This window comes from Arachis ipaensis, chromosome B4 (assembly GCF_059453495.1).
Source record: "Arachis ipaensis isolate K30076 ecotype BB chromosome B4, ASM5945349v1, whole genome shotgun sequence".
Taxonomy (NCBI): domain Eukaryota; kingdom Viridiplantae; phylum Streptophyta; class Magnoliopsida; order Fabales; family Fabaceae; genus Arachis; species Arachis ipaensis.
The window spans coordinates 97,251,294-97,274,798 of NC_142439.1; the positions used below are offsets into that span (position 1 = coordinate 97,251,294).

Consider the following 23,505-nt stretch of genomic DNA (forward strand, 5'->3'; position numbering starts at 1 on the left):
GAATTTTCAAACATTGTTAGTGCCATGTGGGATAATTCGGGACTTAATGTACTGTATATAAGGAGTTCGCCAATCTTCATCCTGTGCTAAACTCAAAACTTCGGTTAGAGTTACAATTGGAAAGAGGAATGTAGATTGGTAAAGAAAAGAAGTAGGTGTTTGTGAGCTTGCGAGTTTTGACAGGATATCAGCTCGGTGATTGTGTTCCCGAGGTATGTGAAGGATTTCGAACTTTGTAAAATTTGAAATCAATTTTTTGACAATATCAAGATATTTTGCCAACAGGGATCTTTAACTTGAAATAAGTTATTTACCTGCTGTACAACTAGCAAAGAATCACAATATACCTTGAGTTTAGAGAGTTTAAGTCGGTTGCTAGTTTTAGACCAGCAATCAGTGCTTCGTATTCAGTTTGATTATTGCTTGCTTTGAATTAAAGGTGCAAAGATTGTTCTAAGACAAAACCATTACCGTCTTCAAGTAGAACTTCGGCACTGCACCCCTGGGGATTGGAGGCCCCGTCTACATAAAGGGTCCATTCTATTGAATGATTCTCCGAACTTGGAGCAGTGAACTCAGCTATAAAGTTTGCAAGGTGTTGGGATTTGATTGGCCCTCTACTGGAATCTGATATCAAATTTAGAGGGCTCAACCGACTATTTTATAAGTAAGCCATCCAGCTCTGGTTTGTGTAACACCTATCTCAAAGGTTGATCAGTTCTGAAATGGATGGTATGACTCTGAAAATATGGCCAAAGATGTCGTGCTGAGAAGATCAAGGCTAGAGCTAATTTTTCAACTTTTGGGTAGCAAAGCTCGGCATTCTGCAGAGACTTACTAATAAAGTAAATTAGTTTTTGCACTTTTTGTCTCTCTGGGACAAGGACAAAATTTATTGCCCAGTCAGTAACAGATAAATATAAGTAAAGCTCTTCCCCTTGAAGGGGATTTTGTAAAATCGGAGGTTTTGAAAGGATAGTTTTTATACTTGAAAAGCTTTTTCGCATTTTACAGTCCAAATAAAATTGTTTTTCCTTTTTAATGTTTGAAAAAAGTAGAAAGATTTGGATGCTAAACATGGTAAAACTATGGATAAGGAAGCAAGTCTCCCAGTTAGATGTTGGACCTCTTTGATTGTCTATGGACTTGTCATGTCTAATATAGCTCGGTATTTCTTATGGTTAGCTTCTATTCCTCAGTTTGTAAGCAAGAATCCGAGGAATTTGCCTCCCTATACTCCAAAAATACACATTTCTGGGTTTAGCCTCATGTTATACTGTCGTATTTGATTGAACATTTCCAAAAGGTCATTGAGATGATCATTGCCGAGCTTTGTCTTTCCGACCATGTCATCAACATAGACTTCCAGGTTTCTACCGATCTGATTTGCAAATACTTTATCCATGAGCCGTTGATATGTGGCACCTGCATTCTTAAGTCCAAAAGACATAACCTTATAACAGTAATTTTCATATTCAGTAATGAATGCAGTTTTGTTTTGGTCAGAGGGGTGCATCAAAATCTGGTTGTAACCAGAATAGGCATCCATGAAACTTAGGGTTTTATAACCTAAAGCGTTATCTACTAAACAATCAATAAAGGGTAAGGGATAAGCATGTTTTGGGCAAGCTTTGTTGAGATCTGTGAAATCAACACACATGTGCCATTTACCGTTGTGTTTTTTTACCATGACCACATTTGCCAGCCATGTTGTGAACCGAATTTCTTTGATGCACCCGGCACTTATTAATTTTTTAGTCCCCTCCAAGGATGCCTGTTTCTTTTTGGCACCGAGATTGCATTTCTTCTGAGCTATAGGTCGAACAGACAGATCTAGTGCCAGCCTGTGGGAAATGACCGAAGGATCAATCCCAGGCATCTCAGCGGATGTCTATGCAAATAGATTGGCATGTTGTTGCAAAAATTGCTGGAATGAAATTTTGTCCTCCAAGCCGAGGGTTGTACCTACATAAGTAAATTTGTCTGAGTTATTATTGAAATATATTTTTTCTACGTCTTCTGTTAGTGTAGGTCGTTCAAAGAACTCGGCTCTTGGGTCCAGGTCGGAAAGTGCTAGGAGCTCGTTACAACTACTAACGTTATTCACTTGTGCTCCTATAGTTCAGCTTGGTAGCTTGAGGCTGATATTGTAACATTGACGAGCTTCACGATGGTCGCTGTGAATGGTAGCGATAAGGTCATCCTACATTAGAAACTTCACACAGAGATGAATTATAGATACTATAGCACTAAACTTATTTAAAAATGGTCGGTCAAGTATTAGATTATAAGGGCTGAAACAATCAACCACTAAATACTGAACGTCTGAAGTTTTAGATAAGGGACGCTCACCTAGTGTGGTTTGTAACCACACAGATCCCAATACGGGGACATATTCACCTGAGAAGCCGACCAAGTCATCTGTAGATGGCTGGAGTATGTTGTCACTCAGTTTTATTTTCTGGAAAGTGGAATAGAATAGAACGTCTATGCTTCTTCCAGGGCCTAGTAATACTTTACGAACCAAGAGGTCCCCAAGCTGAATAGAGATTACCACTGGATCATCCTGATTGGAAATTTTGTAATAAGATCAGATGCTTGGAATGTCATTTGTGGGAAATGGAAGGGTGCTCGGACGTTATTGAAGGTGCCTTCTACCGATAACATAGCTCGGTATGAGCGTTTACATGCGGAGCTTGTTGCGCCTCCACTTGCAAAACCTCCAGAAATATAGTTAATCACCCCCTGAGGTTGGTCAGGGTAGGTTGAAGTAGCGTTTTCTTTGTCTCGGGAGAGTTGCCCTGCCGAGGTGTAGTTAGCAAAGGATGGGGTACGCCTTTGTATGTGACCACCGATATACTTGTCTAAATAACCTTGCCGAGCAAATTGCTCTGGTAAGTCCTTAGCAATTATGCATTCATCAGTAGTATGTCCGTGCTTTTGGTGGAAGGTGCAGTATTTTGATTTATCCACATTCTTCGCGTCTGGATAATTGTTGGCCTTTCGGGAGGTTTGATCATCTTGGAATTGTGAATCTCCTTGATGATGTCGTTCCACTTTGTGTTCAACTGAGTATATGAATCATATCTAGCAGTTAGTTTAAAAGTCTTCTTGCTGTCTCGAGCTCTATCCTCGTCTTTGTTATACTGGGGCTTATCTGCTTTCTTATGCGTGAGCATCTTTCCTATCTTTTCCTAGTGAATTTGCATTTAATTTGTTGAGTTTAATCAAGAATTAATTATCTTTTAGCCACTATGGATGCTACTTTGAGTCGTGTGTAATTCTGTTTATTTTAGGTAGCATTTGGTTGGATTTGATGGAGTTTCCACAGAAAAAGAGAATAAGGCTATATAGGGCAGGAATAGCTTAGAGGATGGAGAGGAAGCTTGCACAAATGGAAGGAGCACAAGAATTAAAGGAGATGACCAGCAAGGAGTGACGCGTGCGCGTACCTCACGCGTACGCGTGACACGCGAAGAAGACCATCGACGCGTACGTGTGACTAACGCGTACACGTGACATGCGCCACGTGCAGAAAACGTAGAAAAAGCTGATTATTTAATTAATTATGATTTAAACTTTATTTTTATTTTCAAATAGGAAAAGATATTATTTTAGTTTTAGAAAATAGATTTTTAAATTAATTAGGATTAGATATAAAAGAGAAAAGAAACTTCTCTTCGGGGATTCCAACATTATTCCACTTTTCATTCCACCTCAGCCCAATTTACAGTTTTTGAGAATCCTTATTTTCTCTCTGAATCATGAGCAACTAAACCACCACTGTTAAGGTTAGGAGCTTTGTCTATTGTATGGATTGATACCATTATCTTTCTATTTTAATTCATGTACTGATTTATAATTCAAGGATTGTTTTCGTTCTTTATCTTATGAATTTGGGTGGAACGGAAGTATGACCCTCTTTCTAATTGAGTTCTTGTATAACTTGAAAAAGCTCTTTACTTGAACAAAAGCTTGAAAGAAATTCTTCCTAAATTCTAGTTATCTGGACTTAACGGGATACGTGACATATAATCCTCTTATATTTGGATAATTAGGATTTTTGTGGCATAATAACTAGAATTAAACTTCACCCCCTAATTGGAATTAATTGACCAAGGAATTGGCGGTTGATGAAAGTTAGAGGAGACTAGAAAGGTCTAAGGAATTAGGATCTAGTCACATATAGTTTGCCATGAATTAAATCTTGCATGATTAAAATAAATTAATAAGAAAAGTCAATCCGGAAAATAGATAACTCTGAAGCCTTAACTGCCTTCTCCATATTGTTTTTCCAACTTATTTACTTGCCTGTCTTCTGATATTCTGAATTTACTATTTAATGCTTTTAAACTCTCAAACACTATTTTCTGCTTGTCTAACTAAGTAAATTAATCAACCATTGTTGCTTAGTCCCTCAATCCTCGTGGGATCGACCCTCACTCGCCTGAGGTATTACTTGGTACGACCCGGTGCACTTGCTGGTTAGTTTGTGGTTGTAAATTTCGCACCAAGTTTTTGGCGCCGTTGCCAGGGATTGATTGTGATTAACAACTATTAGTTGTTTGATTGCTTAGATTAGGTGTTTTAATTGTAACTTTATTTAAATTTTGCTTTAGTATTTTCGAAAAAAAATAATAAATAAATTAATAGCACTAATAATTTTCTTAATTCTAAAATTAAGTTTGGTGTTTCCTTGTTAGTCTTATTTTAATTTTTCTTATTTAATTTGCCTAATAGTTTCAAATTTTTTTAGTCTCAATTTTAATAGCAATTTTCGAATTTTAGTGTTTGTTTTATTCAGTACTTTTATCTCTTTACACAAGGTACCTCACTGAGAATTCTCTACACTCTGACGTAGAGAGTTCCATCCTTTCTTGTCTTCTGTCTGTGTATGCGCAGGAACAGAGACAAGAAACCTCTCTTAGACTTTGATCCTGAACCTGAAAGGACTTTCAGGTGACGTTTACAACAAGCGAAACTCTACAAAGCTACAGAGTCCAATATGGATCCTAATAATGCTGTTAATGCCAATGTGGCAAATCCGAATGGGAATAAGCAACAAAGGAGAGTGCTTGGCTCTTACTCTGCTCCTACTGCAGACCTTTACGGAAAAAGCATTATGGTGCCTCCTATAGTTGCGAACAACTTTGAGTTGAAGCCACAATTGGTCACCCTGGTGCAACAAAACTGCCAGTATCATGGTCTTCCCAAGAAGACCCAAATCAATTTATTTCTAACTTTCTGTAGATTTGTGATACTCTGAAGACAAATGGAGTGAACCTAGAGGTGTACAAACTCATGCTCTTCCCATTTTCTCTGAGGGATGGAGCAAAGCTATGGCTAGATTCCCAACCCAAGGAGAGTTTGGACACTTGGGACAAGATTGTTACTGAGTTTCTTACTAATTTTTTCCCACCAAAGAAGCAGACTAAGCTTAGGGTGGAGGTTCAGACCTTCAGGCAGAAGGATGGTGAAACTCTTTATGAAGCTTGGGAGAGGTACAAGCTACTAACTAGGCAATGCCCTCCGGACATGTTCTCCAAATAGACCCAACTGGATATCTTTTATGAAGGTTTAGGTGAAATGTCCAAGATGTGCTTGGATAATTCTGCAGGTGGTTCACTGCACAAGAAGAAGACACCGGAGGAGACTATTGAGCTTATTGAGTTAGTTACTAGCAACCAATATTTATACTCATCTATCAGGAATCCTGTGAACTCATAGACTTCTCAGAAGAGAGGTGTGTTGGAAATGGAAGCTGTTAATGCTATTCTTGCTCAGATCAAACTTATGTCTCAGTAAATAAATTTACTTACTCAGCAGATGAGTGGCATGCAAGTCTTAGCTATCAACACCCAAAATCCACCTCAAGAAGTCTCTTATGATATGACAGGTAATTTTGTACAAAATAAGAATTATGATTATGCTCAATCTTTTTCTGAACAGGTAAATTACATGGGGAGTAGTCCTAGAAACCCCAATAATGATCCATACTCTAAGACATACAATCTTGGGTGGATGGACCAACCTCAGAGATCTCAGAATTTCAATAATAATTCTCAGGGCGGTTTCCAACAGAACAATCATAATAACTGCCAATTTCAATCTCATCAACAATAACCACCTCAGCAGACAAACTCTCAATCCCAACAAGATTCTAATTGGGAGATGATGAGGAGTTTTATGCAGGAAACCAGAGCCTCCATTAGAAACTTGGAGGTGCAAATGGACCATCTGAGCAAGTAAATACCTGAGAGGTCTGCAAATATAACTCAAAACTTAGAGATTCAGATTGGTCAATTACCCACAAAAGTTAATGAAATTGATAAGAGGACCATTAATAGCCTTCCTGGTAACACAATTCCAAATCCAAGAGAGGAATGCAAGGCTATCACCTTGATAAATGGACAAGTGGCAAGTATGGAAGCACAAGTTAATGAGGATCCAGTTGAAAAAGAAGCTCCAGAGGAGAAAAAGGAAGAAGTAGATCACGTCTCTCCAAAGCGTGCAGACAACCCATTCCCAGACTCTCTTGACACTTATCCTACATTGCCAAAAGCTCCTGAGTACAAGCCTAAAATGCCATATCCTCAGAGACTTCAAAAGGAGACCAAGGATAAGCAGTTTTCAAAGTTCTTGGAAGTCTTCAGAAAGTTGCAAATCAATATTCCTTTTGCTGAGGTTTTGGAGCAAATGCCTCTCTATGTCAAATTCATTAAGGAATTGTTGTCAAAGAAGAAGCCTTTAAAGGGAGATGAGACAGTGGTCCTAACTAAGGAATGTAATTCCATAATTCAGAATAACTTACCAAGGAAGATGCCAGATCCAGGGAGCTTTCAAATTCCATGCACCATTGGGAGCACAACCTTTGAGAAAGCGTTATGTGATCTGGGAGCAAGCATCAATTTAATGCCCTTGTCTGTGATGAAGAAGCTGCAAATCCAAGAGGCATAACCCACAAGGATAGCATTACAAATGGCAGACAAATCTATGAAGCCTGCATACGGATTAGTGGAGAATATCTTGGTCAAAGTGGGTAAGTTCTTCCTCCCAGCAGATTTTGTGATTCTTGACACAGGGGAGGATGAGAATGCCTCTATAATTCTAGGAAGACCATTCCTAGCCACTGGAAGAGCTCTGATTGATGTGGAAGAAGGTGAATTAGTGCTTAGAGTGCATAATGAGAAACTGGTCTTTCATGTCTTCAAAGATATACATTCAGCAGGTAAAGAAGAGAGGTGCATGCAGACTGAGCTTATTGATCCAAACCTTCAAGATCCCCCTGATGATGCACAGCAGAATCTGCAACTCAACCCCCTTTGGTGACAATCAATAAAATTCCTCCTGACATCAAACATAAGTTTGGTGTTGGGAATGCATCATCCACCAAGGAGGAGGTTCCCAAAAAGAAGAAAGTACCCAGAGGATGGAGAAACAAAAAGATCCCCACTGAAGGTTTGTGGTGTTGACTAGCAATCCAGTGTGGATTTATACAGTAAATAGAATCTTCTCTCTGGAGCATATTGAGCTACTTTATGGAGACATAGGAAAGAAGTTCAAAGTAAGGGGTGAAGAACTGAGTCCCTATGATCCTCCTCCTTAGAGGAGTTGACCGTCAAGCTAGTGACGGTAAAGAAGCGCTTGTCGGGAGGCAACCCGATAATTTTGTATCCTTAGTTATTTTTTGTAGTAGTGATTTTCTTATTTATTTGATTTTTATTGAGTTTTTACTATTTTTCTTTCGTTTTACGTGTGTTCTAATCATGCAGCTATTTTAGAACAGGAACCGAATACTTCGAAAAAATTTTGCCCAAAAAAAGGGGGTGTTTGACGCGCAAGCGTCCCTAACGCGTGTGCGTCATGTGTGAGTTTGCACCACCAAGAAGAAAGGCCGAAAGTTGCGCTGGAGTTGTGCAGGAACTATGCCTTGCGCACCAGCTCACCCACGCGTACGCATACCAGACGCGTACGCGTCACTCTGGTTTTCGGCAATCCACGCAGAAGCGCACATGGTTTTAGGGTTGGACTTGTGCTAAACGCACAATCTTCATCACGCATACGTGTCCATGACGCGTGCGCATCATTTTCACTTTGCCCCCATCCACGTGTGCTCGTACCTAACGCACATGCGTCATCTGTCTATCAAGCCCTCATGCGCATCAACCCGAGAGTTGTGCATGTACGGGGCTGCCTTCGCGCGATTCGCACAAATTGAGAGAACGTGGACGCGTTGCTTGACCTTTATGCGACCCACGCGTACGCGTGCTGTACGCATACACATTGCTCGCGCCGTATTACTTACCCAGCATGCCGCCCTGTTTTCATTCTCTCTCCCTCCCAAATCCTAATTCTCTCTTGTTCTTTTCTCCTTTTCTTCTTCTTTTATCATACTATTTGTTTTTTTTCCGTGTGTCTTTTTATGTCCCTCTCTGTTTTCATTTCTTCTTTGCTTAAGGACAAGCAAACTTTTAAGTTTGGTGTTATCGCTTCACTGATGGTTTTTCTGTTTATTTTTATGGTAACAAAGGGAGGCGAATCATCTTCACGGAGGATCACAACCTAAAGAATAAAACGGCCACTAGGATAACTGAGGTGGTTGAATTTCTTTCATTCTATATTCCTTCTCGCTCTTACTATGTTATGTTCCAGTTTTCTGCTATTTTGTCTTGTTTATTGCATGATCCTTTATTAGATAAATTCCTAAGTTCTAGTTTAGTTTTACTATTTTGAAATTTTCTGTTATTTGCTTTAATGTTGAAAGGTGCCTCATGTATTGCTGATGAGCGGATAATTTATATGCTTTTTGGCATTGTTTTTAGTATGTTTTTAGTAGGATCTAGTTACTTTTAGGGATGTTTTTATTAGTTTTATGTTAAATTCACATTTCTGGACTTTACTATGAGTTTGTGTGTTTTTCTATGATTTCAGGTATTTTCTGGCTGAAATTGAGGGACTTGAGCAAAAATCAGATTCAGAGGTAGAAGAAGGACTGCTGATGCTGTTGGATTCTGACCTCCCTGCACTCAAAATGGATTTTCTGGAGCTACAGAACTCAAAATGGCACGCTTCTAATTGCTTTGGCCGAGTTTAAACGACGCAAAAGGGCGTTGAACGCCAGTTCTACGCTGCAGTCTGGAGTTAAACGCCAGAAACACGTCACAAGCCAGAGTTGAACGCTAGAAACACGTTACAAACTGGCGTTCAACTCCAAGAATGACCTCTCCACGTGTAAACTTCAAGCTCAGCCCAAGCACACATCAAGTGGGCCCTGGAAGTGGATTTATGCATCAATTACTTACTTCTGTAAGCCCAAGTAACTAGTTTAGTATAAATAGGACTTTTTACTATTGTATTAGACATCTTATAATCTTCGGATCGATCTTTGGAATGTTTTTCCTTAGACATGGGGGCTGGCCATTTGGCCATGCCTGAACCTTCATCACTTATGTATTTTCAACGGTAGAGTTTCTGCACTCCATAGATTAAGGTGTGGAGCTCTGCTGTTCCTCATGAATTAATGCAAAGTACTACTGTTTTTCTATTCAATTCAACTTATTCCGCTTCTAAGATATTCATTCGCACTTCAATATGAATGTGATGAATGTGACAATCATCATCATTCCCTATGAACGCGTGCCTGACAACCACTTCCGTTCTACCTTAGATTAAATGAGTATCTCTTAGATCTCTTAATCAGAATCTTCGTGGTATAAGCTAGATTGATGGCGGCATTCATGAGAATCCGGAAAGTCTAAACCTTGTCTGTGGTATTCCGAGTAGGATTCAGGGATTGAATGACTGTGACGAACTTCAAACTCGCGAGTGCTGGGCGTAGTGACAAACACAAAAGGATAGTAAATCCTATTCCAGTATGATCGAGAACCTCCAGATGATTAGCCATGCAGTGACAGTGCATCGGACTATTTTCACAGAGAGGATGGGATGTAGCCATTGACAACGGTGATGCCTTCAGATGATTAGCCATGCAGTAACAGCGCATTGGACCATTTTCACAGAGAGGATGAGATGTAGCCATTAACAACGGTGATGCCCTTACATAAAGCCAGCCATGGAAAGGAGTAGGATTGATTGGATGAAGACAGCAGGAAAGCAGAAGTTCAGAAGAACAAACGCATCTCTATATGCTTATCTGAAATTCTAACCAATGAATTACATAAGTATTTCTATCTTTTCTATTTATTTATTATTATTCGAAAACTCCATAACCATTTGATATCCGCCTGACTGAGATTTACAAGGTGACCATAGCTTACTTCATACCAACAATCTCCGTGGGATCGACCCTTACTCACGTAAGGTTTTATTACTTGGACGACCCAGTGCACTTGCTGGTTAGTTGTGTGAAGTTGTGAAGTTATGCTTGGACCATGGTATTGTGCATCAGTTTGTTGGTGCCATTAACAGGGAGAGAACGAACAACAAATTTTACAACCTCAGAGTAACAATTTCGCATACCAAGTTTTTGGCTCCGTTGCCGGGGATTGTTCGAGTTTTTGGCAAGTTTTGGTCTGGTAACATCAGCGCCAAGTTGGTCCGGCAACAACACCAAGTTTTTGGCGCCATTGCCGGGGATTGTTCGAGTTTGGACAACTAACGGTTCATCATGTTGCTCAGATTAGGTAATTTTCTTCTTATTTTGTTTTCAAAAAAATTTTTCAAAAAAATTTTTCAAAAATCTTTCAAAAATTTCTCACCTGTTTTCGAAAATTATTCTAAATTTTTAAGAATAAATTCTAGTGTTTCATGAAGCATGTTGAAGCCTGGCTGGCTATAAAGCCAGGTCTAATTCTTTTGGATAGGGGATTCCAACCATCAGCATAGAGGCAAGTTAATTTGAATATCAGCTTGTTGCATGCCTGATTTATATCCTAAAGCTGACTGGCTATTAAGCCATGTCCAACCCTTTGATTGGAGCTTTGGGCTAATATTGAAAGATTCCTGGAATTCTTAAAAATTTTGGAACTCATATTTTTCTTTTTCACATTAATTTTTGAAAAATCCAAAAAAAATCATAAAATCATAAAAATCAAAAAAATATTTTGTGTTTCTTGTTTGAGTCTTGAGTCAATTTCAAGTTTGGTGTCAATTGCATTTTTTCTAAAAATTTTTTATGCATTTTTCGAAAATCCATGCATTCATAGTATTCTTCATGATCTTCAAGTTGTTCTTGGCCAGTCTTCTTGTTTGATCTTCATATTTTCTTGTTTTGTATCTTTTCTTGTTTTTCATATGCATTCTTGCATTCATAGTGTCTATACATGAAAAATTTCTAAGTTTGGTGTCTTGCATGTTTTCTTTTCTTGAAAATTTTTCAAAAATAAGTTCTTGGTGTTCATCTTGACATTCAAAGTGTTCTTGGTGTTCATCTTGACGTTCATAGTGTTCTTGCATTCATCACATGTTTTGATCCAAAATTTTCATGCATTGAGTCTTTTTCATGTTTTTCTCTTTCATCATTAAAAATTCAAAAAAATCAAAAAAATTATCTTCCCCTTTTTCTTCTCATAAATTCAAAAATTTGGATTGACTTTTTCAAAAATTTTTAAAATCTAGTTATTTTTATGAGTCAAATCAAATTTTCAATTTAAAAATCTTATCTTTTTCAAAATCTTTTTCAAAAATCAAATCATTTTCATTTTTCTTATTTATTTTCAAAAATTTTAAAAATATTTTTCAAAAATCTTTTTCTTAATCTTATCTCATAATTTTCGAAAATATCATCAAAAATTAATGTTTTGATTCAAAATTTCAAGTTTGTTACTTGCTTGTTAAGAAAGATTCAAACTTTAAGTTCTAGAATCATATCTTGTGATTACTTGTGAGTCAAGTCATTAATTTTGATTTTTAAAATTCAAATATTTTTTAAAACTAATTTTAATCATATCTTTCTATCATATCTTTTTCAAAATTTTATCTTTTTCAAAAATTTGATTTTAAAATATCTTTTCTAACTTCTTATATTCTTATCTTTTAAAAATTGATTTTCAAAATTTGTTTCAACTAACTAATTGACTTTTTGTTTGTTTCTTATCTTTTTCAAAAACTACCTAACTAACTCTCTCTCTCTAATTTTCGAAAATATCTTCCCTCTTTTTCAAAAATTCTTTTTAATTAACTAATTGTTTCAATTTTTAATTTTAATTTAATTTCATTCCTAATTTTCAAAAATCACTAACCCCTTTTCAAAATATTATTTTCGAAAATCCTCCCTCTCTCTCATCTCCTTCTATTTATTTATTCATCTACTAACACTTCATCTCACCCAAATTCGAACCCCCTCTTCCATCTATGTTCGAATTTTCTCTTCTTCCCTTCTTTACATTACATTCTTTTATTCTTCTACTCACACAGGGGAACCTCTATACCTGGGTAAAAAGGATCCCTATTATTATTATTTTTCTGTTCCCTCTTTTTCATATGAGCAGGAGCAAGGACAAGAACATTCTTGTTGAAGCAGACCCTGAACCTGAAAGGACTCTGAAGAGGAAACTAAGAGAAGTTAAAATACAATAATCCAGAGATAACTGTACAGAAATTTTTGAACAGGAAGAGGAGATGGCAGCCGAAAATAATAATAATGCAAGGAGGATGCTTGGTGACTTTACTGCACCTAATTCCAATTTACATGGAAGAAGCATCTCCATCCCTACCATTGGAGCAAACAATTTTGAGCTGAAACCTCAATTGGTTTCTCTGATGCAACAAAACTACAAGTTTCATGGACTTCCATCTGAAGATCCTTTTCAGTTCTTAACTGAATTCTTGTAGATCTATGATACTGTTAAGACTAATGGAGTAGATTCTGAAGTCTACAGGCTCATGCTTTTCCCGTTTGCTGTAAGAGACAGAGCTAGAGTGTGGTTGGACTCTCAACCCAAAGATAGCCTGAACTCTTGGGATAAGCTGGTCACGACTTTCTTAGCCAAGTTCTTTCCTCCTCAAAAGCTGAGTAAGCTTAGAGTGGATGTTCAAATCTTCAGACAGAAAGAAGGTGAATCCCTCTATGAAGCTTGGGAGAGATACAAGGAACTAACCAAAAAGTGTCCTTCTGACATGCTTTCAGAATGGACCATCCTGGATATATTATATGATGGTCTGTCTGAATTAGCTAAGATGTCATTAGATACTTCTGCAGGTGGATCCATTCACCTAAAGAAAACGCCTGCAGAAGCTCAAGAACTCATTGACATGGTTGCTAATAACCAGTTCATGTACATTTCTAAGAGGAATCCTGTGAGTAATGGGACACCTCAGAAGAAGGGAGTTCTTGAAATTGATACTCTGAATGCCATATTAGCCCAGAATAAAATATTGACTCAGCAAGTCAATATGATTTCTCAGAGTCTGAATGGAATGCAAGCTGCATCCAACAGTACTCAAGAGGCATCTTCTGAAGAAGAAGCTTATGATCCTGAAAACCCTGCAATAGCAGAGGTGAATTACATGGGTGAACCATATGGAAACACCTATAATCCCTCATGGAGAAATCACCCAAATCTCTCATGGAAGGATCAACAAAAGCCTCAACAAGGCTTTAATAATGGTGGAAGAAACAAGTTTAGCAATAGCAAGCCTTTTCCATCATCCACTCAGCAACAGACAGAGAACTCTGAACAAAATACCTCTAATTTAGCAAACTTAGTCTTTGATCTATCTAAGGCCACTGTGAGTTTCATGAATGAAACAAGGTCCTCCATTAGAAATTTGGAGGCACAAGTGGGACAGCTGAGTAAGAAAATCACTGAAACCCCTCCTAGTGCTCTCCCAAGCAATACAGAAGAAAATCCAAAAAGAGAGTGCAAGGCCATTGACATAGTCAACATGGCCAACCCTAGAGAGGAAGGGGAGGACGTGAATCCCAAGGAGGAAGACCTCCTAGGACGTCCAATGATCAATAAGGAGTATCCCTTTGAGGAACCAAAGGACTCTGAGGCTCATCTAGAGACCATAGAGATTCCATTAAACCTCCTTATGCCATTCATGAGCTCTGATGAATATTCCTCTTCTGAAGAGAATGAGGATATTACTGAAGAGCAAGTTACCAAGTTCCTTGGTGCAATCATGAAGCTGAATGCTAATTTATTTGGTAAAGAGACTTGGGGAGATGAACCTCCCCTGTTCACCAATGAACTAAATGCATTGGATCAACTAAGATTGCCTCAAAAGAAACAGGATCCTGGAAAGTTCCTAATACCTTGTACCATAGGCACCATGACCTTTGAGAAGGCTCTATGTGATCTTGGGTCAGGAATAAACCTCATGCCACTCTCTGTAATGGAGAAACTGGGAATCTTTGAAGTACAAGCTGCTAAAATCTCATTAGAGATGGCAGACAATTCCAGAAAATAGGCTTATGGACAAGTAGAGGACATGTTAGTAAAGGTTGAAGGCCTTTACATCCCTACTGATTTTATAATCCTAGATACTGGGAAGGATGAGGATGAATCCATCATCCTTGGAAGACCCTTCCTAGCCACAGCAAGAGTTGTGATTGATGTTAACAGAGGTGAACTTCCTTCAATTGAATGAGGACTCCCTTGAGTTTAAAACTCAAGGACATCCTCCTGTAAACATGGAAAAGAGGCACAGTAAGCTTCTCCCACTGTAGAGTCAACCAAAGCCCCCACAGTCAAACTCTAAGTTTGGTGTTGGGAGGCCACAATCAAACTCTAAGTTTGGTGTTGAACTCCCATATCCAAACTCTAAGTTTGGTGTTGGGGAGTCTCAACAATGCTCTGAACATCTGTAAGGCTCTATGAGAGCCCACTGTCAAGCTATTGACATTAAAAAAGCGCTTGTTGGGAGGCAACCCAATTTTTATTTATCTAATTTTATTTTTATTTTATTGTTATTTCATGTTTTATTAGGTTCATGATCATGTGGAGTCACAAAATAAATATAAAAATTGAAAACAAAATCAAAAATATCAGAAGAAAAATCACACCCTGGAGGAGGATCTTACTGGCGTTTAAACGCCAGTAAAGAGCATCTGGCTGGCGTTCAACGCCAGAACAGAGTATGGATCTGGCGTTGAACGCCAGAAACAAGCAGCATCCTGGCGTTCAGATGCCAGAAATGCACAGTCAAGAAGAGCTGGCGCTGAACGCCAGAAACAAGCATCTAGCTGGCGTTCAACGCCAGAAATATGTTGCATCTGGGCGCTGAACGCCCAGAACAAGCATCAATTCGGCGTTTAAACGCCAGAATTGCATGCAAAGGCATTTTACATGCCTAATGGGTGCAGGGATGCAAATCCTTGACACCTCAGGATCTGTGGACCCCACAGGATCAACTCAGCATCTGTGGACCCCACAGGATCCCCACCTACCACCACTCACCTCTTCCCTCTTCTCAATGTTCATCCTCTCTTCCCAATAAACACTCTTCTCCAAAACTCTTCACCAATCACCTCAATCTCTCTTCCCTATCACCACTTCACCACTCACATCCATCCACTCTTCCCCATAAACCTACCTCATAAACTCCACCTACCTTCAAAATTCAAAATCAATTTCCCACCCAAACCCACCCTATATGGACGAAACTAAACCCCCCTCCCCTCCCTATATAAAGCCCTCCATTCTTCCTCATTTTCACACAACACAACCCTCTCTTTCCCTTCTTGGCCGATTACACGTCTCCCTCCTCTCCTCCATATTTTCTTCTTCTTCTTCATCTATTCTTTCTTCTCTTACTCGAGGGCGAGCAATATTCTAAGTTTGGTGTGGTAAAAGCATAAGCTTTTTATTTTTCCATTACCATTGATGGCACCTAAGACCGGAGAATCCTCTAGAAAAGGGAAAGGGAAAACAAAAGCTTCCACCTCCGAGTCATGGGAGATGGAAAGATTCATCTCCAAAACTCATCAAGACCACTTCTATGATGTTGTGGCCAAGAAGAAGGTGATCCCCGAGGTCCCTTTCAAGCTCAAGAGAAATGAGTATCCGGAGATCCGACATGAAATCCAAAGAAGAGGTTGGGAAGTTCTAACAAACCCCATCCAACAAGTCGGCATCCTAATGGTTCAAGAGTTCTATGCCAATGCATGGATCACTAGGAACCATGATCAAAGTAAGAACCCGAACCCAAAAAATTATCTCACCATGGTTCGGGGGAAATACTTAGATTTTAGTCCAAAAAATGTGAGGTTGGTGTTTGACTTGCCTATGATGCAAGGAGATGCACGCCCCTACACTAGAAGGGTCAACTTTGATCAAAGGTTGAACCAAGTCCTCATGGACATATGTGTGGAAGGAGCTCAATGGAAGATTGACTCAAAAAGCAAACTGGTTCAACTTAGAAGACTGGACCTCAAGCCTGTGGCTAGAGGATGGTTGGAGTTCATCCAACGCTCCATCATCCCCACTAGCAACCGATCTGAAGTTACTGTGGATCGGGCCATCATGATTCATAGCATCATGATTGGTGAGGAAGTAGAAGTTCATGAAGTCATCTCCCTTGAACTCTACAAAATAGCCGAAAAGTCCTCCCCCTTGGCAAGGCTAGCTTTCCCTCATCTTATTTGCCATCTATGTTACTCAGCTGGAGCTTTCATAGAAGGAGACATTCCCATTGAGGAAGAGAAGCCCATCACTAAGAAAAGGATAGAGCAAACAAGAGAGCTCACTCATGGAGCTCAAGAAACGCATGAGGAAGCTCACCATCAAGAAATCCCTGAGATACCTCAAGGGATACACTTTCCTCCACATAATTTTTGGGAGCAAATCAACACCTCCCTAGGAGAATTAAGTTCCAACATGGGACAATTAAGGGTGGAACATCAAGAGCACTCCATCATCCTTCATGAAATTAGAGAAGATCAAAGAACAATGAGGGAAGAGCAACAAAGACAAGGAAGAGACATAGAAGAGCTCAAGGACATCATTGGTTCCTCAAGGAGAAAACGCCACCATCACTAAGGTGGATTCATTCCTTGTTCTTAAATAATCTGTTTTTCGTTTTCTTTATGTTAAGTGCTTATCCATGTTTGTGTCTTATTACATGATCATTAGTATTTAGTAACTTTGTCTTGAAGTTATGAATGTCCTATGAATCCATCACCTCTCTTAAATGAAAAATGTTTTAATTCAAAAGAACAAGAAGTACATGAGTTTCAAATTTATCCTTGAACTTAGTTTAATTATATTGATGTGGTGACAATGCTTCTTGTTTTCTGAATGAATGCTTGAACAGTGCATATGTCTTTTGTAGTTATTGTTTAAGAATGTTAAATATGTTGGCTCTTGAAAGAATGATGACAAGGAGACATGTTATTTGATAATCTGAAAAATCATAAAAATGATTCTTGAAGCAAGAAAAAGCAGTGAATACAAAAGCTTGCAGAAAAAAAAATGGCGAAAAAAAAATAGAAAGAAAAAGAAAAAAGCCAAAAGCTCTTAAAACCAAAAGGCAAGAGCAAAAAGCCAATAACCCTTAAAACCAAAAGACAAGGGTAAATAAAAAGGATCCCAAGGCTTTGAGCATCAGTGGATAGGAGGGCCTAAAGGAATAAAATCCTGGCCTAAGCGGCTAAACCAAGTTGTCCCTAACCATGTGCTTGTGGCGTGAAGGTGTCAAGTGAAAACTTGAGACTGAGCGGTTAAAGTCAAGGTCCAAAGAAAAAGAAGAGTGTGCTTAAGAACCCTGGACACCTCTAATTGGGGACTTTAGCAAAGCTGAGTCACAATCTGAAAAGGTTCACCCAATTATGTGTCTGTGGCATTTATGTATCCGGTGGTAATATTGGAAAACAAAGTGCTTAGGGCCACGGCCAAGACTCATAAAGTAGCTGTGTTCAAGAATCAACATACTGAACTAGGAGAATCAATAACACTATCTGAACTCTGAGTTCCTATAGATGCCAATCATTCTGAACCTCAATGGATAAAGTGAGATGCCAAAACTATTCAAGAGGCAAAAAGCTACAAGTCCCGCTCATCTGATTGGAGCAATGTTTCATTGATAGTTTGGAATTTATAGTATATTCTCTTCTTTTTATCCTATTTGATTTTTAGTTTCTTGGGGACAAGCAACAATTTAAGTTTGGTGTTGTGATGAGCGGATAATTTATACGCTTTTTGGCATTGTTTTTAGTATGTTTTTAGTAGGATCTAGTTACTTTTAGGGATATTTTTATTAGTTTTTATGTTAAATTCACATTTCTGGACTTTACTATGAGTTTGTGTGTTTTTATGTGATTTCAGGTATTTTCTGGCTGAAATTGAGGGACTTGAGCAAAAATCAGATTCAGAGGTAGAAGAAGGACTGCTGATGCTGTTGGATTCTGACCTCCCTGCACTCAAAGTGGATTTTCTGGAGCTACAAACCTCAAAATGGCACGCTTTTAATTGCGTTGGAAAGTATACATCCAAGGATTTTCAGCAATATATAATAGTCCATACTTTGGCCGAGTTTAGATGACGCAAAAGGGCGTTGAACGCCAGTTCTACGCTGCAGTCTGGAGTTAAACGCCAGAAACACGTCACAAGCCAGAGTTGAATGCCAGAAACATGTTACAAACTGGCGTTCAACTCCAAAAATGACCTCTCCACGTGTAAACTTCAAGCTCAGCCCAAGCACACACCAAGTGGGCCCCAGAAGTGGATTTATGCATCAATTACTTACTTCTGTAAACCCTAGTAACTAGTTTAGTATAAATAGGACTTTTTACTATTGTATTAGACATCTTATAATCTTTTGATCGATCTTTGGAACGTTTTTCCTTAGACATGGGGGCTGGCCATTCGGCCATGCCTGAACCTTCATTACTTATGTATTTTCAACGGTAGAGTTTCTGCACTCCATAGATTAAGGTGTGGAGCTCTGCTGTTCCTCATGAATTAATGCAAAGTACTACTGTTTTTCTATTCAATTCAACTTATTCCGCTTCTAAGATATTCATTCGCACTTCAATATGAATGTGATGAACGTGACAATCATCATCATTCCCTATAAACGCGTGCCTGACAACCACTTCCGTTCTACCTTAGATTGAATGAGTATCTCTTAGATCTCTTAATCAGAATCTTCGTGGTATAAGCTGGATTGATGGCGGCATTCATGAGAATCCGGAAAGTCTAAACCTTGTCTGTGGTATTCCGAGTAGGATTCAGGGATTGAATGACTGTGACGAACTTCAAACTCGCGAGTGCTGGGCGTAGTGACAGACGCAAAAGGATAGTAAATCCTATTCCAGTATGATCAAGAACCTCCAGATGATTAGCCATGCAGTGACAGCGCATCGGACCATTTTCACAGAGAGGATGGGATGTAGCCATTGACAACGGTGATGCCTTCAGATGATTAGCCATGTAGTGACAGCGCATCGGACTATTTTCACAGAGAGGATGAGATGTAGCCATTGACAACGGTGATGCCCTTACATAAAGCCAGCCATGGAAAGGAGTATGATTGATTGGATGAAGACAGCAGGAAAGCAGAAGTTCAGAAGAACAAACGCATCTCTATATGCTTATCTGAAATTCTAACCAATGAATTACATAAGTATTTCTATCTTTTCTATTTATTTATTATTATTCGAAAACTCCATAACCATTTGATATCCGCCTGACTGAGATTTACAAGGTGACCATAGCTTGCTTCATACCAACAATCTCCGTGGGATCGACCCTTACTCACGTAAGGTTTTATTACTTGGACGACCCAGTGCACTTGCTGGTTAGTTGTGCGAAGTTGTGAAGTTATGCTTGGACCATGGTATTGTGCATCAGTTTGTTGGCGCCATTATCAGGGAGAGAACGAACAACAAATTTTACAACCTCAGAGTAACAATTTCGCATACCAATTGCCCACTGAGCTTGAAATCAAAAAGAAAGAAGAAAAGATGTAGTGCATGAGAAATTATGTTTAATTTTTAGAATAGTCTCATTTATTCAAATGTGGTGGTATTTTCTGTGACTCTGAATGCATGACATGAACAGTGCATATTTAAATTTGAATAAAAGAATGTTGATGTACAAGGAACAGAGATTTAGAGAATTATTATGAAGCAAAAGACAAAGCAAAATAAGCATAAAAGCAAGGTCCAAGGCTTTGAGCATCAATGACTAGGGAGTCTGAAATAATCAAAAGCTCAAAGAGTTGTTTTCCTAGTTATATGCTTGTGGTATTCTTGTTTCAAGTAACCTTTGAGACAGAATATTTAGAGTCATGACCAAATGCATTCAGCAGAGTATGCCAAAGGCTTTGAGCACCACTATTTGGGAGTAACTGAAAAAAAAAAGAAGAAAAATTAGAATTTAGAAAGAGTTCCCCAGTCAAGTGCTTGTGGTGTTTCTGTGTCAAGTAAAGCTTGAGACAAAACATTTAAAGTCACGGCAAGGCTCAAGGTGCAAAGCACCAAAGAAAAGAGAATTAAAGTAAATTTTGCTGTGTTCAAGGATTAAACTGGCGTATAAAGATCAGAGAATTCATAATATGATCCGAATTCTAATTCCGAATAACACTGACATCCCTGTGATTCAAAGGAGAGTGAGATGCCAAAACTATTTAGAGTTACAATGAATAAACCCCATCTTAAGAATAGACTTGAACATGACTAAACTCTCACTTCTCATGCAAATTCACAACTTAATCTTACACTTATTTTTGGTTGCTTGAGGACAAGCAACAATTCAAGTTTGGTATTGTGAAGCGTGAGCATCTTTCCTATCTTTTCCTAGTGAATTTGCATTTAATTTGTTGAGTTTAATCAAGAATTAATTATCTTTACCACTATGGATGCTACTTTGAGTCGTGTGCAATTCTGTTTATTTTAGGTAGCATTTGGTTGGATTTGATGGAGTTTTCGCAGAAAAAGAGAAGAAGGCTATATAGGGCAGGAATGGCTTAGAGGATGGAGAGGAAACTTGCACAAATGGAAGGAGCACAAGAATTAAAGGAGATGACCAGTGAGGAGCGGCGCGTGCGTGTACCTGACGCGTGCGCGTGATTTGGAGATTTGCACAGCGACGCGTGCGCGTACCTAACGCGTACGCGTGACATGCGCCACGTGTAGAAAACGCTGATTATTTAATTAATTCTCATTTAAACTTTATTTTTATTTTAAAATAGGAAAAGATATTATTTTAGTTTTAGAAAATAGATTTTTAAATTAATTAGGATTAGATATAAAAGAGAAAAGAGACTTCTCTTCGGGGATTCCAACATTATTCCACTTTTCATTCCACCTCAGCCCAATTTACAGTTTTTGAGAATCCTTATTTTCTCTCTGAACCATGAGCAACTAAACCTCCACTGTTAAGGTTAGGAGCTCTGTCTATTGTATGGATTGATACTATTATTTTTCTATTTTAATTCATGTACTGATTTATAATTCAAGGATTATTTTCGTTCTTTATCTTATGAATTTGGGTGGAACAGAAGTATGACCCTCTTTCTAATTGAGTTCTTGTATAACTTTGAAAAGCTCTTTACTTGAACAACAGCTTGAAAATAATTCCTCCTAAATTCTAATTATCTGGACTTAATGGGATACATGACATATAATCCTCTTATATTTGGATAATTAGGATTTTTGTGGCATAATAACTAGAATTAAACTTCACCCCCTAATTGGAATTAATTGACCAAGGAATTGGCGGTTGATGAAAGTTAGAGGAGACTAGAAAGGTCTAAGGAATTAGGGTCTAGTCACATATAGTTTTCCATGAATTAAATCTTGCATGATTAAAATAAATTAATAAGAAAAGTCAATCTGAAAAATAGATAAATCTGAAGCCTTAACTGCCTTCTCCATATTCTTTTTCCAACTTATTTACTTGCCTGTCTTCTGATATTCTGAATTTACTGTTTAATACTTTTAAACTCTCAAACACTATTCTCTGCTTGTCTAACTAAGTAAATTAATCAACCATTGTTGCTTAGTCCCTCAATCCTCGTGGGATCAACCCTCACTCACCTGAGGTATTACTTGGTACGACCCGGTGCACTTGCCGGTTAGTTTGTGGTTGTAAATTCCGCACCACTTTCCGAGCTTGTCGGAGCTCCTCAATATCTATCTGTCCTTTAGCCTTTTCGCAGAACTCGACAAAAGTCTTTAGTTTGGCAACTGCGATTGCCTCTTGAAATTTGTCTGGTCGAAGTCCACTTTTGATGGCATGCAAATGCACCTCGAGGTGAAGGTCTGGTATGCTCATGGCCATTTTTGTGAAATGAGTAATGTAGTCCTTCAGACTTTCATTCTGATCTTGTTTGATTGTATTCAGATATTTAGAATCATGTAGGTAGATAGAAGAGGCAACAAAATGATCCTCAAAAAGCTTGGCTAATTCCTGAAAATGAGAAATAGAATCTGCAGGCAAAGAACTAAACCAATCAAGTGCAGGACCGTCTAAAAAAGTGGGAAAACAATGGCATAAAACAGGGTCAGAGGCATCATTTACTATCATTATAGATCGAAAACTTTTTGATGTGCTTCTTCGGGTCCCCTAACCCATCATAAGAGGTTAAAGTTATTGGAAAAGTGAATCTCCTAGGCATTTGAAAATTTATAATGTCAGCCGTGAATGGTCCTAGAGAGTTATCGGAAGCAGTGTCCTTATTCTCTGGTCGAAATTTTTCATTCCGGGGAGGCCGAGCTTTTTTGTTCCGAGCAGTTTCGGAGACGTGTGATGGGTCGGATTCGTGTTCTACCTCCTTTGTTTGCTCATTACGATCACCATTATTTTCAATCCGAGCATTAATTAACTCGGCGATCTGGTTCGCCATTCTTTGATTTCCCTCCGCCATACGTTGATTTGCTTGTTGCAGCTCAGTTACCATCCGAAGGAGTTCGGAAGGTGTTGGGGGAGGTAGATCAGCCATGGATGGACTTTGGAAATTTTGAGGCCAAAAAAGGAAAGGAGAGTTATATCTCGGGCCCCACGGTGGGCACCAATTGTTCTTGAGTGAATAACCTGGCTATAACTCGACTCTTGGTAGCTAGCACCGAGCTATTATTCCCGACGCCGAGCTAAGAACTTGGAGGTCCGAGCTTCTCGTCAAAGAGGTATACCACATCGTGGAGAGAACAAAAAAGGGGAGTGTACCTGCCAAAGGCACTCCGATGCTTAAATCAGTATTGTATATTCAATGTGTGCTTAATTCCTGAAAAGCATCTTACCTTCCCTTTTTATAGGGTGAAGTATCCGATGATTAAATTTTGAAAGTTCTCCTCCTTTATAAAGAGTAATGTCAGATGGAGACGTTTTTATTCGGACGATCGTTTTATCAGTTACCAATTTTGTAACGTAGATTGTCGAGTTATATTGTTTAGGTCGATCTATAACGTCCGCTTAGGTGTGTGATACCCATATCAATACTATATTTATATATAAAAAATATAATTTCAAAAATTAATTTATTTTATAATTTATTATTTTAAATCGATTAATTATTAAAAATGACATAAATTTAATTGATTAATTGATCTTTTAATTGTTTTCTTTTTAGTTTATTCGATTCACTGCCAAGTGATTTTTA

General features: G+C 38.5%; 1 non-coding gene and 1 pseudogene across 1 annotated transcript; both read right to left on the bottom strand.

Annotated features, from left to right (window-relative positions):
- Positions 1-1,880: 1,880 nt before the first annotated feature.
- Positions 1,881-23,337, bottom strand: LOC148568486 (uncharacterized; annotated as a pseudogene).
- Positions 12,976-13,083, bottom strand: LOC148568487 (small nucleolar RNA R71). Its single transcript, XR_015881679.1, has one exon. It is a non-coding gene; the product is annotated as a small nucleolar RNA R71 (small nucleolar RNA).
- Positions 23,338-23,505: the final 168 nt, after the last annotated feature.